The sequence below is a fragment of the Eretmochelys imbricata genome, chromosome 2 (assembly GCF_965152235.1).
Source record: "Eretmochelys imbricata isolate rEreImb1 chromosome 2, rEreImb1.hap1, whole genome shotgun sequence".
NCBI lineage: Eukaryota > Metazoa > Chordata > Testudines > Cheloniidae > Eretmochelys > Eretmochelys imbricata.
This window is the reverse complement of record NC_135573.1, coordinates 93,280,854-93,296,232: the sequence shown is the minus strand read 5'-3', so window position 1 is coordinate 93,296,232 and position 15,379 is coordinate 93,280,854.

Sequence of the window (15,379 nt, the reverse complement as noted above, 5' to 3'; positions counted from 1 at the left end):
GATTCTATGACACTTCTTTTGGACATTGGACAAATATGGTCATTTTTCCATGTGATAGGTGGGTTTCCAGCCATCAGAGATCAATGTATTTTTCTTTGAATATCTCTGCGTTATGACTAATGTTGTTTTGTTTATATCTGAAAAACAGCTATTTCTGGGGGCAAAATCAATGAATAAGGTCAAATGCATCCTTAGGGTAACACAGTTGAATCCATCAACTCAGCAGGGATTAATTTGGACTATTGTTTTCAAAACGTATCACTTTTCTAGTTCAGTTAGCTTAATAAAGTTTTAAATACGTTCTAGTTTCCCCTCAATATAAATGCTACAGGATTGTACAATAATGATTCCAAACATTAAAATATTATACAAGGAAAACTCCTATTATATTGCTGTAGAATACTGTAGTATGCTTTCCAAGATGTCCAAATACAGATCTCAGTACAAAAAGTTTTGTAGAATCAATCTCAGTGATAAATTTTCTCTCCCATCAATAAGTCAAGCACATTACCAAATGGCCTGTCTTCTGGAAAACAAAAACAGGGCCTTTCAGGCATTGCAGAACTTCTCAGTTCTGTTAGTCTACCTGTGAGATTTGAAGTTTTTCAGGCTTCTGATTTTTGTTTTCTCACTCATGAAACATCAAGCCATTCATTTTAATTCCAATTGACATATGAGTTGTCGCAATGGTTTGCTTTCTTTTATTTTTTTTTATGGGGGAACTCTCAGGATATTTCATTGTTTGAGGTTGAGAATTATGCTTCAGAGCTATTGCAAAGACACATACGTCACTATACATTTAACTTTGTTCTAAAAATGATATATTTTATCTGTCAAACTCTATAGAAAAATATCTCAACAACCGTACAGAGTAAGAAATACCAATGCTACAGCTCTTGTCTTTCATAGGGGCAGAGACAATGCACATCAGAACAAAAGATGAGTCAAAACCACAACTTCACACCTGAGCCCCTACATTTCAAACATCTCAAGATAATTCAGAATTTAATTCTCAGATCTAAATCTGCTCCTAAGGCTTAAATTCCAGGTTAAATACATTATTTATTTCTATATTTCTATATTTGGTCTATATTTCTCTTCTGGTTTGGATGTCATGAGATTATTCTCATAAGATTTTGCCTCAAGACAATGAAGACCTTGTGAGAAGAGTTGATCTCAGATGGCCTATTTTGAGTTAAACTTTCTCGCAAGGATGTGTCACAAGATTTCAGAGCCCTCAAATCTGAATCGAGACCTCGATTCAACATTAATATTAATATAAAATTTGAAATTTGCCACATTGTTAGCTAGTTCTCTAGTTCAAATTCCAATCTCTTTTAAAGATTAAAGATAGTACAGGTTGAAGCTGACTTTGGTATTAGCAAAGTTCATTTGCTAGAATGTTTATAGTAAACAAACATGAATGGGGTGCAAACACAGTCCAAGAAAATTAATTTTCAAATTTGATTACCTATCCATGAAACATTTTTGGTAATATATTTAAAATATACAATAACAGATCACATAGGGCACAATCATTCAGTCCCTATATGAACAAAACTCCTATAGAAACAATAAGAGTTTTCATACATACAGATTTCACAATCAGTCCCACAAACAATTAAAGATCAACTGTATCTGTTAGGTATAATTGGTTTGTGTTTCTTGAACAATACTGAAAAGAGCCCCAGTAATACTGAATCCCACCTCCACCATCCCTTCTATTCCTTCTCCCTTTCTCAGGTGCTCCAGAAAGTCTCCCCCTGCTCTTTAGAGTGTATTTGGTTTCAATTATTTCACTGTAACTTATGCTCTTGAATTCAGCTCACAGGTCTACCAACATAATGCACTTTTGCACAGATCTCCCAAAAATATCTTTGACCTCCATTCTGAGCAAAGTAACACTATACTATTCTTTTTATGTTTCTCTCACTATGCTATTTTGACTAGATTTTTAACATTCCGTAGAGATGCAGAGCTCCAAACATGAAGTGCATCTATCACAACCGAAAATGTTTTCATTAATAGTTTGGGGTTTTTTACTGAAAATTTTGTTTAAATGCAAAATGTATACAATGAACCCAAAGAAAGGGGATGCATTTCTATCACCAGAGAAAAATTGACAACTACTATTTTCAGGTGAAATTAAATACACCTTACCCCTGGTCTACACTAGGAGTTGAGGTCGAATTTAGCAGCGTTAAATCAATTTAACCCTGCACCCGTCCACATGATGAAGCCCTTTTTTTCGACTTAAAGGGCTCTTAAAATCGATTTCCTTACTCCACCCTGACAAGGGGATTAGTGCTGAAATCGGCCTTGCTGGGTCAAATTTGGAATACTGTGGATGCAATTAGATGGTATTGGCCTCCGGGAGCTATCCCAGAGTGCTCCATTGTGACCGCTCTGGACAGCACTCTCAACTCAGATGAATTGGCCAGGTAGACAGGAAAAGGCCCGCAAACTTTTGAATTTCAGTTTCCTGTTTGGCCAGCGTGGCAAGCTGCAGGTGACCATACAGAGCTCATCAGCAGAGGTGACCATGATGGAGTCCCAGAATCCCAAAAGAGCTCCAGCATGGACCGAACAGGAGGTACAGGATCTGATTGCTGTATGGGGAGAGGAACCCGTGCTATCAGAACAATGTTCCAGTTTTCAAAATGCCAAAAAAATTGTCAAAATCTTCCATGGCATGAAGGACAGAGCCCATAACAGGGACCCGAAGCAGTGCTGTGTGAAACTTAAGGAGCTGAGGCAAGCCCACCAGAAAACCAGAGAGGCGAACGGCCGCTCTGGGTCAGAGCCCAAAACATGCTGCTTCTATGATGAGCTGCATGCCATTTTAGGGGGTTCAGCCACCACTACCCCAGCTGTGTCATTTGACTCCTTCAATGGAGATGGAGGCAACATGGAAGCAGGTTTTGGGGACGAGGAAGATGATGATGATGAGATTATAGAAAGCTCACAGCAAGCAAGCGGAGAAACCGGTTTTCCCAACAGCCAGAAACTGTTTCTCACCCTGAACCTGGAGCCAGTACCCCCCGAACCCACCCAAGGCTGCCTCCCAGACCCGCCAGGCAGAAAAGGGACCTCTGGTGAGTGTACCTTTTAAAATACTATACATAGTTTAAAAGCAAGCATGTTTAATGATTAATTTGCCCTGGCATTTGTGGCTCTCCTGTATAAACTCCCAAAGCCTTTGCGAAAGGTTTCTGGGGAGGGCAGCCTTATTCCATCCACCATGGTAGGACACTTTACCATACCAGGCCAGTAGCACGTACTCGGGAATCATTGTAGAACAAAGCATTGCAGTGTATGTTTGCTGGTGTTCAAACAACATCCATTTTTTATCTCTCTGTGTTATCCTCAGGAGAGTGATATCATCCATGGTCTCCTGGTTGAAATAGGGAGCTTTTCTTAAGGGGACATTCAGAGGTCCCCTTTCCTGCTGGGCTGTTTGCCTGTGGCTGAACAGAAATGTTCCCCGCTGTTAGCCACAGAGAGAGGGGAGGGTGGAGATACTAGCCACGCACTGGGGAGAGGCAAAATGCGACCTTGGAATGAAAGCACATGTGCTATGTATGTAATGTTAACAGCAAGGTTTACCATGAACGAGCGTACCCATTTTTCTATAAAATGTGTCTTTTTAAATACCACTGTCCCTTTTTTTTTCTCCACCAGCTGCATGTGTTTCAAGGATCACAGGATCTTATCCTTCCCAGAGGCTAATGAAGATTAGAAGGCGAAAAAAATGCACTCGCAATGAAATGTTCTCTGAGCTCATGCTGTCCTCCCACACTGACAGAGCAGAGATGAATGCGTGGAGGCAGACAATGTCAGAGTGCAGGAAAGCACAAAATGACTGGGAGGAGAGGTGGCAGGCTGAAGAGAGTAAGTGGCGGGCTGAAGAGAGGGATGAAGCTGAAAAGTGGTGGCAGCATGATGAGAGGAGGAAGGATCCAATGCTGAGGCTGCTGGACGATCAAACTAATATGCTCCAGTGTATGTCTGAGCTGCAGGAAAGGCAGCAGGAGCACAGACCGCCGCTACAGCCCCTGTGTAACCAACCACCCTCCTCCCCAAGTTCCATAGCCTCCTCACCGAGATGCCCAAGAACGCAGTGGGGGTGGCCTCTGGCCACCCAGCCACTCCACCCCACAGGATTGCCCAAGCAACAGAAGGCTGGCATTCAATAAGTTTTAAAGTTTTAAACTTTTAAAGTGCTGTGTGGCCTTGTCCTTCCCTCCTCCACCACCCCTCCTGATGCTTCTCTCCTCCACCACCCCAACCAGGCTACCTTGGTAGTTATCTCCCTATTTGTGTGATGAATTAATAAAGAATGCATGAATGTGAAGCAACAATGACTTTATTGCCTCTGCAAGTGGTGATCGAAGGGAGTAGGGGAGGGTGGTTAGCTTACAGGGAAGTAGAGTGAACCAAGGGGCGGGGGGGTTCATCAAGGAGAAACAAACAGAACTTTCACACCGTAGCCTGGCCAGTCATGAAACTGGTTTTCAAAGCTTCTCTGATGCGCACCGCGCCCTCCTGTGCTCTTCTAACTGCCCTGGTGTCTGGCTGTGCGTAACCAGCAGCCAGGCGATTTGCCTCAACCTCCCACCCCGCCATAAACGTCTCCCCCTTACTCTCACAGATATTGTGGAGCACACAGCAAGCAGTAATAACAGTGGGAATATTGGTTTCGCTGAGGTCTAACCGAGTCAGTAAACTGCGCCAGCGCGCCTTTAAACGTCCAAATGCGCATTCTACCACCATTCTGCACTTGCTCAGCCTGTAGTTGAACAGCTCCTGACTACTGTCCAGGCTGCCTGTATATGGCTTCATGAGCCATGGCAGTAAGGGGTAGGCTGGGTCCCCAAGGATAACTATTGGCATTTCAACATCCCCAATGGTTATTTTCTGGTCTGGGAATAAAGTCCCTTCCTGCAGCTTTTGAAACAGACCAGAGTTCCTGAAGATGCGAGCATCATGTACCTTTCCTGGCCATCCCACACTGATGTTGGTGAAATGTCCCTTGTGATCCACCAGTGCTTGCAGCACTATTGAAATGTACCCCTTGCGGTTTATGTACTCGCCGGCTTGGTGCTCCGGTGCCAAGATAGGGATAGGGGTTCCGTCTATGACCGCACTACAGTTAGGGAATCCCATTGCAGCAAAGCCATCCACTATGACCTGCACATTTCCCAGGGTCACTACCCTTGATATCAGCAGATCTTTGATTGCGTTGGCTACTTGCATCACAGCAGCCCCCACAGTAGATTTGCCTACACCAAATTGTGTATTTTTTGGTCCTCTTACTATTCTTTTTAATTTTGGGTATACATTTAATTTGAGTCTCTATTATAGTGTTTTTAAAAAGTTTCCATGCAAATTGCAGGCATTTCAATCTTGTGACTTTCTTTTAATTTCTGGTTTCAGTGTCCAGCCGTGTTAGTCTGTATTTGCAAAAAGAAAAGGAGTACTTATGGCACCTTAGAGACTAACACATTTATTTGAGCATAAGCTTTTGTGAGCTACAGCTCACTTCACTGGATGCATCCGATGAAGTGAGCTGTAGCTCACGAAAGCTTATGCTCAAATAAATGTGTTAGTCTCTAAGGTGCCACAAGTACTCCTTTTCTTTTAATTTCTGTTTCACTAGCTTCCTTATGTTTGTATAGTTTCCCTTTCTGAAGTGAAATGCTACTGTGGTGGATTTCTTTGACGTTTCCCCTTCCCTTCCCACCCCCCAAAGATTTTAAATGTAATAAGATTATAGCACTATTACTAAGTGATTCTGCTATATTCACCTCATGTTCAAGATCCTATGCTCCATTTAGGACTAAATCAAGAATTCCTTCTTCCTTTGTGGGTTCCAGGATTAGATGCTCCAAGAAGTAGTCATTAATAGTGTCTAGAAACTTTATCTCTGCTGCTTGTCCTGAGGTGTCATATACCCAATCAACATGGGGACAGCTGAAATCCCCCATTATTTTTGAGTGTTCTGTTTTTATAGCCTCTCTAATGTCCCTGAGCATGTCACAGTCACTATCACCATCCTAGTCTGGTGGTCAGTAGTATATTCCTACCGCTATATTCTTATTATTCAAGCATGGGACTTCTATCCATAGAGATTCTTTGGTACAGTTTGATCCATTTCAGATTTCATTCTGTTTGACTCTATGCTTCCTTTCACATATAGTGCCGCTCCCCCACAAGCACAACCTACTCTGTCATTCCTATTATTTTGTACTGTGGTATTACCCTGTCCAATTGATTGTCATCATTCCACCAAGTTTCTGTGATGCCGATTATATCAATATTCTCTTTTACTAATAGGCACTCAAGTTCACCCATCTTAGTATTTAGACTTCTACAATTTGTATATAAGCACTTATCAAATTTGTCATTTCTTAGTTGTCCACTTTCATGTGATGTAGTTGAATGGGATTCTTTTTTATTTGACTGTCTTCAGTTCCTACCTGTACTTTATCAACTTCTATCCTCTCCTCTTCTTTAAGATATAGAGAATCCCTGTTAATAGATCATTCCCTAGAGGATGCCTCTGTCCGAACTGTGTGCTCCTCTATACCTGTCAACTTTCTCCCAGTCCTAAAACTCCTCTACAATGTTTTTAATTTTACATGCCAGCAATCTTGTTCCTTTTTTGGTTTAGGTTGAGCCCATTGTTCCTGTATAGGCTCCTTTCCCAAAGCCTAAACATAAAACCCTCCTCCCTACACCTCCTCGTCTTATCCATGCATTGAGACCCTGTAGTTCTACCTGTCTGATTGGCCCTACATGTGGAACTGGAAGCATTTCAGAGTATGCTAGCATGGAGGTAGCATTAAAAGGATAAAAAGGGGAATTCTGAGTGAAACTGATCAGAATTATTATGATTTTTGTTTGCAGTGTTGTTGTTGATCCCAGGATATTAGAAAGACAAGGTGAGTGAGGTAATATATTATATAGGACCAACTTCCGTTGATGAAAGAGACAAGCTTTCGAGCTGCATAGAGCAGATACTATCTTATTCACCTTCTCTCTCATGATTTTTGTGTATTTGTTGCATCAGAATTTCATTAGTATCATTTCCTGCTGTACTGATTAGTGTGTAAACCAGTCACTCACACAAGGAAATAAAATCTATCTGTCTATCTATTGATATCTATAGATAGATCATCTATCTATATATAGATATATATATCGATATGGATATAGATATATATTAGTTGTGTTTTTGAGTTTTTAAATGAACAATAATCAGGAAATGGTTCCCACTGCAACCATAATGACCACAGATAAGAATAATATCATAAATGCACATCACCTGCCCTACATACCAGCTTCCAACTTTCATCTGCTTTAGTACACCAGTCTTTTCTTTTACAGATTCCTGAGATTCCTGAGGCTCAGGTGAAGATTAGGGTGACACAAGGACACTGACATGTTAATCTAGTGAACTAATTCATAATGATTTTCAGATGAAAATTGAAATGAAAAGAATGTACTCCTCTTAACAGCATCATGCCAATCTTAACATAGTTCAACCATATCATTTTATAAATGCAACTCTCTTATACACCTCTCATGTAAATTGCAGAAATTCACAATTTTCTCTGAAAAAGCAAAGAAAAGTTGGGTTACTTAAAAGATACTGCTATCTATCATTTGAACAGGGATATATATTTGTATACCATTCCTTTAAAGCATTACTTATTTATTTACATACTCCAGTGATAATAATCGGACAGTGCAAGACTTTCCAGGGATTTCGAGGAAATAATTTGAAACTGTGCTCTTAGATCTAACAGATTTATTTCCATCTTTCAATTTCATACCTGCTTCTTGTGTCTCTTTTCATGGTCTCAGATGAGTCAACCAACCCCCTTAATCAAAGGCTTCTCTTATACCAGACCCACTCATATTGCTGGCTTCTTTCCCAACTCTCCTACCTGGAAGATGGAGATTGAATCAGTGTTTGGGTGTGGGTTTGGCTAAGTCAGTGGTTTTCAAACTGGGGTATAAACAGGGAGCTCTCATCAGGGGGTACATGAGAAAAATCTTGTAATGGCGTACAATGCACTTTATTTAGTAAGACTTGAGAATCCAATCACAGGTATAATATGACCCTACCTCAGATGAGGGTACCCAGCCTACAATGTTTGAAAACCACCGGGGTGCATGTTGTGGGAATAAGTCTGTGGAAAAAATGTTAACTGGGAGTTAAGGCTGAGAAAATGTACCACACAAACTTTTTAGTAAACATCTTTAAAGGTTGTTTTATTTTACTGTAAAAAGGGGAAAAGATCACTAGGGTGACCTTAACCCTGCCACAGTGAGAACTAAATTCAGAAGCCACTTTATCCATCCATCACTCTTGTTCCAGTCTATTTTATTCTATTCTAGATTATTTTATTCTATAGATGTTCTTAGGCCACTCTCACCAGTTTAGTATCTGAACGCCGACAATAGTGTATCAGGCAATGTGACTAACATTTGTCTGGTATGATTCATTCTCTCCTCCAGGAGAGAACTGTGTGTGCAGTGTAATGTTTTGTTTCAACAGAATTTTTTAACATGTGCACTAGAGCTGGTCAGAAATTTTCTGACAGAACTTTTTTCTGTCAAAAAGCACAGATTCCTTGAAATCAAAATCTTTTCTGGTTTTTTTGGTTGTCGTTGTTGTTGTTTCATTTTGATGAAGTTGCAATCGAATGCAGACAAGGTTTCAAGAGAAATTTGCCTGGTTTTCTGCCAGCTCAGTAGCCTGGCTCTTCAGCAGCCCACCTGAATGAATGATCGGGAGCTGACAGCCACGGGTGAGAGCTCCCAGGTTCCTGACCGCTCTTCTCCTCTCAGCCTGCCAACTTGGATGACAGGAAATCAGGAACCTGGAAACTCTGGGAGTGCTGGCTCCTAAACTTCTAAGCATGTGGCTCTTAAGCAGCCTGAGCTCCCAGGGCTCTAGGGTCCACTAAATTCTCTTTCATGGATAATTTTGAAATTTTTGATTTTCATTTCAAATCAGAAATAAATCAAATTTCAAAATAATTACATTCTACACAAAATCAAATTACCTTCCTGTGCACAGCTTGAATGGACATGCAACTATGTGTTTATTTTGGCGAGGGCAAGGCTGAAGAAGTCTGGTTTATACTTGGATGTCCCTTAGTTCCTGTAAGAGTTCATTCCACCCCAAATGTGACCATCACATATTTTATTATTCATTCATTCATTCATTTATTTATATTCCAGTAGGGCCTAGAAGCTAGGTTGGTCAAACATTTTCCATCAAGTCTTTTTTTCCAATAGAAAATTGAATATTAGACCAAATAAAATGTTATGGAAAGTTCCTCCTTTCCAAAAAACCCAGAAAAATGAAAATTTTCAGCTGAAAATATGTTTTTTTGGTCTAAATTTTCCACAGAAAACTAAACAAATATTTTCTGACCAACCCTGTTAGAAGTCAGAACCAAGATCAGGGCCAGTTTGTGATGCACACTACATAAACATTTAGTAAGACACAGTATCCCCCTTAAAGAAAAAGTGGGGCCAAAGTGCAGCATGGATGGGGTACAGATTAAGGGTAATCAAGCTGTGACAAAAAATAAATTAATACTTTGTCTCAGTTTTCAATAAGGATGATAATGGAGAACATGGGGGACAAAGGTAGGATAACAAAGGGAAATAAATAAAGATTTTTAATAAATCAATCAAATTAGGGGTGGTACCATATGACTGGATATTTAAGAAAGGGGAAATAAGGAGGGAAGTGATCAGGGAAGTGACAGTCCTATTAGTAGTCCTATTAGTCCTCAATAGTTTGCAAGACTTTGCAACAAATTTTGAACAAAGAATAATTAAAGACATGGAGGTAAACAAAAAAAAGGTATAAAATGCAACATGGTTTTACCAAAGGTAGATTGTGCCAGATTAACCTGATATCTTTCTTTGATAAAATAACTGATTTTATGGAAAAGGAAATGTGGTAGATCTAACCTATCTGGATTTCAACAAAACGTTTGATATGCTACCACATGAGTAGGGCCCTACCAAATTTATGGCCATGAAAAATGCGTCACGGACCGTTAAATCTGGTCTCCCCCTGTGAAAGCTGGTCTTTTGTGTGCTTTTATCCTATACTATACAGATTTCATGGCAGAGATGAGCATTTCTCAAACTGGGAGTCCTGACCCAAAAGGGAGTTTCAGGAGGTGACAAGGTTATTTTAGGGAGGTCGTGGTATTGCCACCCTTACTTCTGCGCTGCCTTCAGAGTTGGATGGCTGGAGAGTGGCAGCTGTTGACCGGGCGCCCAGCTCTGAAGGCAGCATCCCGCCAGCGGCAGCTCAGAAGTAAGCGTGACAATACCATACCGTGCCACCCTTACTTCTGCACTGCTTCCCTCAGAGCTGAGTGGCTGGTTACTGAAGGCCAAGCTCTGAAGGCAGCAGCGCAGAAGTAAGGGTGGCAATACCATACCAGGCTATCCTTACTTCTGTGCTACTGCTGGCAGCGGCTCTGCCTTCAGAGCTGGGGTCCCGGGCAGCAGCCGCTGCTCTCCAGCTGCCCGGCTCTAAAGGCAGCGCTGCCACCAGCAGCAGTGTAGAAGTAAGGATGGCATGGTATGGTATTGCCACTCTTCCTTCTGCGCTTCTGCCTGCAGAGCTGAACCCTCAGTAAGCAGCTGCCACTCTCCGGCCCCTACAATAGCGACCCCCCCTACATTAGCCTTGTGACCGCCTCCCCTCCCCCCAACTCCTTTTTGGGTCAGGACCCCTACAATTACAACACCATGAAATTTCGGATTTAAATAGCTGAAATAATGAAATTTATTATTTTTAAAATCCTATGACCGTGAAATTGACCAAAATGGACCATGAATTTGGTAGGGCCCCACTCATGAGAAATTATAAGTTAAATTCTAGAAGATGGGGATTAGTACAAGAACTGTTATGTGAGTAAGGAAATGGCTATAGGGGAGATGCCAATGGGTTGTGATAAAAGGAGAACTCTTGGGCTGGAGGGATTTAACTAGTTCGGTTCCTCAAGGATCAGTCTTTGGATTGATCTTATTTAATATTTTCATTAAAAATCTTTGCACAAATAGTAGGAATGTCGTAATGAAATTTTCTGATGACATGAAGTTTAATCAGAAAAAATGTGAATGATAATTGAGAATTGTTTAAGAGCACTTTACTGGGATGCCCCAAAAGCAACAATTGAGGAAAAAGTCTATATTAGTTAAAAAAATAACCGTTTGAGAGGGAAAATGAAGGCAGCTTAAAAATAAATAACATATAAAAGAAAGGGGATATAATGTGCATATAAATAGTGTGTATATGGCATATATAGTGAATATAAATCATAAGCTAAGGACTGGAGTAAATTAATTTAGGGAGGCAAAGGGACAAAGTGGGAAATATACATCTAGGAACAGAAAAAGTAGGCCAGACTTACATATGGATAATCAGTTGAACCTGAGCTCCCAATGTAATACTGTGGGCAAAAAGGCTAATGGAATCTTTGGATGCATAAACAGGGGAATCTCAAATAGGAGTAGAAAGGTTATTTTACCTCTTTGTTTGGCACTGGCATGACCACTCCTGGAATAACATTTCCAGTTCTGGTTTCCACAATTCAGGAAGGATGTTAATAAATTGGAGAGGGTTCAGAGAGCTGCCATGAGAACGATTAAAGTGTTAGAAAACATGCCTTATAGTGAAAGACTTAAAGAGTTCAATATATTTAGCCTAACAAAAAGAAGATCAAGGGGTTACTTGATTATAGTTTATAAGTATAGGGTGAACAAATATTTTAATAGTGGGCTCTGCAATCTAGCAGAGATAGATATAACAGATCCATTGGCTGGAAGTTGAATCTAGACAAATTCAGACTGGAAATAAGATGTAAATATTTGACAATGAAAGTAATTAACCATTGGAACAATTTCCAAAGGTCATGGTGGATTCTCCATCACTGACAATTTTTAAATCGCAATTGGATATTTTTCTAAAAGATATACTCTAGGAATTATTTCTAGGGGAAGTTTTATGCCTGTGTCAGACTACAAGATCAACGTGGTCGCTTCTGGCCTTGGAATTGATGAAAGTCGGGAGTCATTGTCAATACAGAGGAGGGTTGGAATATTATATGGGAAGAACTGGATGATCTTGAGGACTGGAGTAATAGAAATGGGGTGAAATTTAATAGTACAAAGTTAAAGGGCATGAACTTAGGGACTAATGACTAGCATCTCAGCTGTAAACTGGGATCTCATCAACTGGAAATGACAGAGGAAGAGAAAGACCTGGGTGTATTAGTGAGTCGTAGGACGACTATGAGCCACCAAGGAAATGAAGCCATGAAAAAGGCAAATGTGAGCCTAGGATGTATCAGGCTAGGTATTTCCAGTGGAGACAGAGAAGTATTAATTCCATTGTATAAGTCACTGGTAAAACCTCATCTGAAATATTATACAGATTTCTGGTCACCTGTGTTCAAAAGGTTCAATTCAGACTGAAACAGGTGTAAAGAAAGGATACAAGTAAAACATATTCAGAGGAGACTAAAAGAGTTTGGCTTGTTAGCCTACCAAAGAGAAGGCTGAGATGTGATGTGATTTCTCTAAATAAATACATAGTAGGGGGTGGCAGAGTCACCAGGGAAAGAGAAAAACTATTTAAGCAAAAGAGGTTATGTATTGAGGTCACTTGTTATAACTGGACTCAGTGACCCAAGAAGTCCTTTCCCGTCTTATGTTCCAAATATCCTATAATTTATATGGACCAGGCAGACAAAAGTTGGGAGGGAAAAGGAGATATGTGAAGCAATTTGCCCAGTGTTACACAACAGGTTAGAGGCAGAACCAGAACCCAGTCTCCTAACACCTAGTTAGGATTCCCTACTCACTAGGCCGTTTAGCCCCCTTGTAAGTACAATGCCTTACCCTTAATCATGCAAATATTTTGCAGATTCTGTCTTTCTTTATAGCCACAAACAGCCTATGGAATGTGCTTGGACAAGTCCTGATTGGATGAAGAGCTAACAGATGTCAAACATTTGCCACAGTTCCCAAAGATACCTTGGGTTCCAACTATGCAAGTATCATCTGATACTATACTAATATATTTACCACTGTGTATATAAACTTTTTAGAATGAAATCATGACACTTATATGGGGGGGGACAGTTAATTTCATGTCAAAGGATCACACTCACTGTCCAAAATATTTAAGTATTAAATCAATTATAAAACCCATGTCCTGCATTTCACATTTTTAACATTCCACCTGCACACTACACAAGTATGTTGCCTTGTCTAAATTTAAGATCTGAAGGGAAAATGGAATGTTATTGGTTAATGTACAACCAGGTAGAGTTAAGGGCATTTGGGTAACCTTCATTATGCTTTCCAAATGATAACATACTTAAAAAAATATATAGAATCTTTACTTTTAATTTCCATACTTTTAAAACTTTTTTTATTTTTATTGTTTTGACAGAAGTATTCTTTTAAGTATTCTTTCTGTTTTACAAAAATTGGCAACATATCTATTTGGTTTTAAAGTCAGCTTATTTAATATTTTTCCCTGGGGTAAATAATAAAAACTGAGTCAGTAGGCATGGTGATTGCTTAAAGGCAGGCGTAAGAAGCAGGTATAAAAAATTACAGAAATTAGAAATAGAAAAATGTGACAGGTCATCTTTCTTATTCTTCACTGAAAAAACAAACTAATCATCTAGCAAATGTACTAGACAATAGTCTCTTGTTTACAATACCTCTCTACTCCAAGCACATTGTTTTAAAATGTCCTGGTATTTTCCAGTGATGTAAATTTAATTCTGGGTGAAGCATGGGAAAATGGCTGAGTTGCTAGTGAGACAATTTAAGTTTCATGCTAGATGGACTTTGATGATGGATAGACCTGAAGCCTAAGTGTTAGTCCTGTTGGTCAGTCTTTTATGTTACACTGTCCTGAGACAGAACGACAAAGTAGGAAAACAATCTTTTATTAGATGGGCAGCAAAACTATTATCAGCCTCAACCTGAAATGGAGTGGGAAGTCAGTGGTGATGATATATGTTGAAACCAGAGGCAGATGCTTATCGGGCATCTGCACCTCTTGCTTGAATAAATGGAAAATAAATTGAAAGCAAAAGGAGATACCGTTCTATTAGCATTGGCAAAAGCTTTTAAGCTACCTCTGGGAAGTATTTGACAGGAAAGTATGTGTTGACAAAATTAATTGCTCAACATTTCAAGGGCAGAATTAAAACCATTTTTTCTCCCAAAGCAAACACAGATCACTGAAAGATGCTCTCATAAACAAAGTACTGCAGTCCATGCCATTGCCTTGCTCCACCACTTCCTCACCTTCGCTTTGATATACAGGCCAATTGCATCCCCTATAACTGTTTGTATGTGTTCTTGGAACAATCTAGTGGGTAAAAGAAATAACAGCAAGCACAGGAACAGCTACAAGTTCAACAGAAGAGGTGGAGTGTCATTTGTATAGAGTGGCCACTCAAACGTGAGCAGCCATCTTTTGGTTTGACTTAGTCAAAGAAAGGATAAGTCTGAGACTGTACATGCTCACAGTGTGGGGGTAACCATTGTAACGGTGATTCAAGCTTTCACTTAGCGTACCCATTTCTTTATTCAAATGTAAGTAAAACTGGTTTTACAATGTATAACTTGTGTGTAGTGACAAAGGCAGTAGAGAAAATTAAAAACCTGGGGTGAAGCCTGGCCCTACTGAAGTCAATGGGAGTTTTGCTGTTGACTTCAATGGTGGCAAGCTTTCCACCTGCTGTTTAACATTCTTTGACAGTGGGTAGACTATTGGTCAGTGAAAGCAGTGTTTAATTGAAAATAATGAAATTGTTGAGGTTAGAGTATTTCCTGTATAGCTTCCACATATTGTGGGAAATCAAAAGCATGTGATTCCATTTCACAATACTTATAAAAGCCCAGAGAGTTTCAGTTTTTTTAGAAATGACACTGTCTTATGTTAACAGGGAAAATGGGTTGATTTTTTGAGATATTTGGTGTGAGAAATCTGGGAAACAGAGTTAGAGACTGAAAAAGGATAGTTGATACCAGTCCAGTTCACAGTGAGTGGCCATATGAATTAACAGTGCTAATGGAGAAACAAAGTCAGAAGAAGGAAAAAAAAACCCGCTGGAGCCATATGGACAAGAGAGATTATACAGTATGATAATATATCCTGTTATTAACTTACCTGACTACTTATATCATAAACCTACTGAAACAACCACACCTCAGACCATCTGCATTGTATTCATTATTAACCACCTCCTTGCTGGTCTTTGACACATGTCACAGAGTTTGATGGAAGATCTGATGTTCCACTGAA